At 35.0% G+C, this 4,027-nt stretch overlaps 1 pseudogene; it reads right to left on the bottom strand.

Annotated features, from left to right (window-relative positions):
* Positions 1–776: 776 nt before the first annotated feature.
* LOC102831675 lies at positions 777–983 on the bottom strand (annotated as a pseudogene).
* Positions 984–4,027: the final 3,044 nt, after the last annotated feature.

Below are 4,027 nucleotides of genomic sequence, written 5' to 3' on the forward strand. Positions count from 1 at the left end.
CTCTATGAGTCGGTTCCAACTCGATGGCACCTGACAACAACAACAACAACAGCCAATTGAGAACATTTGGTCATAAGAATCATCATCATAAGTTTTCTGGAAATAAGTCCTAGTAAGAATTAAATATTTAAAAGGTGAAATTTTCCTTTATTTTAACGTTAGCAGGATCTGTTTTCCATTGTTAGGAAAAGCTTTCATAGTTTTAAAGCAAAAGCTGCTAGATAGAGTGGAATCTAGATAACTTAAACTGGACTCCTGAGTTTGAACTTACAGGGAGTCTTTTGTAAGTAGGACTCAATAAAACATTGTCCCTCCCCTCCCTCTGGCCCCATATCTTGTATTGTTTCTTACAAAACTTTGGTCAAGTGTAGAAAAACATCCAGGCTGATGTTTATGCCATACAATAGCAACAGCAGTAAAGCCAACTAATGACTTTGGATTTTAAAAATAGAAGGCAATTAAAATGTATTCAGTTATGTTAAGAAAAGCTTCCATGGGGTAATATTGAAACAGTCACAAAGATTAAGAAAATACTGATATCAAAGTACAAATGACTACAATGTTAAAATAGACAAAAATTACTATATAAGAGCCTCTTCTAAAATTAAGAATAAAGAACACAACACGAGTTAGGATTGTTTTCTTGTCCTACTCATGAATTTGAGCGTTCATATTCATCAGGCTGCTTATGTTGACATCTGATGAAATCCCATTCCAACTTCAGAGAGTGGTGCTTCAAGAACCTCTGGATCTTGGTCACATGGTGATCACGGTACGATTTCAAAGTAGTGCAATATGGCCATGATGTGCTGCGGCATAAAGATGTAGCCTGTGTACAGCGCCATCCCCACTACAAAATCCAGCATCTAATTGAACACAGTCCGCTCCCAGACCTCCAGCATGTAGAGGGCAGTGACGAGCAGGTACTGGTAGTAGAACCAGGTAATTGGTTTTCAGGCCCGCGCCAGCGCCATTCTGGCCATGCGTTTCCCCCAATGAGGTCGATCATCAGTCCGTCCAATGCTAGGTTTTTGCACATTTTATTATAATATTATAGTTTGTCTTCTTAAATTGTCCTTTGAAATTTTCTGTTCAGCTCTTTTACTTTCATATTAATTACATTTACTCCAGCTTGTCTACATTCAAAAGCAAGTTTCAAAGTCTCTACTGACATCCATTTTTGTCTTTCTCTCTTTTTTATCTTTTTAATCACCTTTTGCTTTCTCTCTGAATGATGCTGGTGATTTCATCCCACAACTGTTCTTGTTTTTTTTGTTTTGTTTTGTTTTGTGTGTGTGTGTGTGTTTTGTTGTTATTGTTGGTCATTAGTGCGTATTGCATCAAATGTGTTCTTGAGATGGTTTCTAAATTCAAGAGGGATTTTTTTCAAACTCATATTTCATCTCTTATGAACTTGTTTTCATTTTCTTCAGCTTTAGCCTGAACTGGCATATGAGCAATTAATGGTCTGTATCACAGTCTGCCACTGGCCTTGTTTTGACAGATGATATTGAGCTTTTCCACTTTTTTTTCCACAGATGCAGTCAATTTGATTCCTTTATATTCCATCTGGAAAGGTCCATAAACACCATAAATAGCATAACACCATAAATATCATAAATAAATACCATTTGTGTTGTTTAAAAAATATATTTGAAATGAATAACTTATTGATCTTGCAAAAGTCTATCATGTGACCTCTAGCATCGTTTCAATCATCAAGGTCTTTTATTCCTTCTTTTTATATCCAACTGTCATATTCTGATCATGAGCAATTATCGATGCATCTTGATTGTATGCTTAATCAATTCAAATTGAAAAAGCTGCTTGTTGTTGTTTATGTTTAATGCTCCTAATTACATGGTTGTAACTAGATGGTTCCAAGGAGTGACTAAATTGTTTGAACTGCTGAATTTGGCGTTATTCATCCAGTATTTGTTTATCTTATAACACCACAGTAGGATTAATTTCATTGTCACTTGCTTTAATGATTGGTGGTTAAATCTGAGTAATAGTATTGTTAACTGGTCTTCCTTGTAGGCATATGGATAGTATACTATCACAGACAGCATTGTACATCAAAATCAATCTTGAAATGTTCTATGTCAGCCTTATATAGGGTCACTATAATTCAGAACCCATATTAAAATGTAAGAGTTAATATTTAAATCATTTTCAGATATCTAAACATTTTATTATACTAATCTTTGGTGGTTATTTCTATGGGAGCAAAATTTTCAATTAACACATTTTTTAAAAAAAGTTAACTGAAGTTGCCATGTATAGTAATTAACGGAGATTGACTATATCATATAACTTTTAAAAATGATTTAGCACTATCAGATTACTGACAAATTAGTGAAGATATGAAAATATTCATATTATTCTACTGGAAACTATTTATTATAAGAATAATATAGGGGTCTTTTTTTAATGGCTATAAAATTATTAATGGATACTAAACATTTAATCTTCACTGAAATCTTTTTTTAAAGATTAGTCTATCGGTTGTATATACATTTCACATAGAAATTCCATTAAATATATCAGAAGAGACAACCCATGGGACCATATCCCCACCCCCCAAAAAAAATGGTTCTGTGGTAAGAAATGACTTTTAGCTAAAGGTTAAATAAAATTGTACTGATGTTATTTTAAACTGATTGCAAAGACAGTGATTCCTTTGAAAGTGGTCCTTAGTTCAATTTGCTCTGTACCTTTTTCTGCTTTTTTATCTTTAACCCATTCATTTCCAGGATGCTCATATTTTGATCCCTATCTATTTTTGCCTCTCCTACTTTGCTGGTGTGGCTCTGTGGGTAAATGCTCTAGACTGCATAGCCATTTGAACTGCAAGGTCAGCAGTTCAAGCTCACCAGCTGCTCCTTGGAAACTCTATACAGCGTCGCTATAGGTCAGAATCAACTCAACTGTACTTAACAACAACAACTTTCCAATAACATCAACTCTGTCCAGGACCAATCAATGATAACCCCACCATTTGCAGAGATTTATATGTAAAGACAATCCAGCTTATTTTTTCACGCATCAATCCTATGACATTTTCTAATCAATTGCTATTCATTTATCCTCCTGGTTTCATTATTTCATGGCATTTTTTTTGTGACAGAGTGCAAAATTCTTGCTGATATTTGAAATTGGATCATGGTTATTTTAAAAGCAATTATGAAATAGGTTGAGATGTTTCATGATATTGAACTTTGTTTATAGACTAAGAATCTGAAAGGTGTTGATAATTTAAATGACTAAAGACTAAAATTTTGTGAAGATAGGTATAATTCTTATTTCTGGTCCATGGTTGTGAGCATCTTATAAATTATATGAACCATTATAGGACCTATGTCTCTGATTTTGGAATGAAACATTTATCTCTCTTAATTTTATAACAAATATTACATACAAAGAGCTATTTAAACATCTCTATTAAACTCATCAGGAGCTTTGGTACCATAGTGGTTATAAATCAGGCTGTGAACCACAAGGTCAGCAGTTCAAAACTGCCAGTTGTTTCACAGGAGGAAGATGAGGCTTTCTACTCCCATAAATATTTACAGCCTCGGAAACCCTATACAGTGTTGCTTTGTGTCAGAATCAGACTCGACAGCACTTAACAACTTAACAATAAATCCTGGTGTGGAACTACAGGATAATGCACTGGACCACAAGGCCAGTTTAAACTGAAAGATGAAGGTTCAAACCCATCAGCCACAACTCAAAAACCCTATAAAGGGTAACTGACTGGAGGGCTTTTAACAACAACATCCAATATTGTTGTTAGGTGCCATTGAGTTGGTGCCGACTCATAGTGACCTTATGCACAGTAGAATGAAACACTGCCTGATCCTGGGACAACTTCACCATTTTTGCCACACTTGAGCCCATTGATGCTGCCACTTGGCCAATCCATCTCACTGGGGGTCTTCCTCTTTTTCTCTGACCCTCCACCTTACCAAACATAATATCCTTCTCCAGTGACTGATCCCTCCTGACAATATGTCTGAAGTAT

This window comes from Chrysochloris asiatica, unplaced genomic scaffold (genome assembly GCF_000296735.1).
Source record: "Chrysochloris asiatica unplaced genomic scaffold, ChrAsi1.0 scaffold00227, whole genome shotgun sequence".
Taxonomy (NCBI): Eukaryota; Metazoa; Chordata; class Mammalia; order Afrosoricida; family Chrysochloridae; genus Chrysochloris; species Chrysochloris asiatica.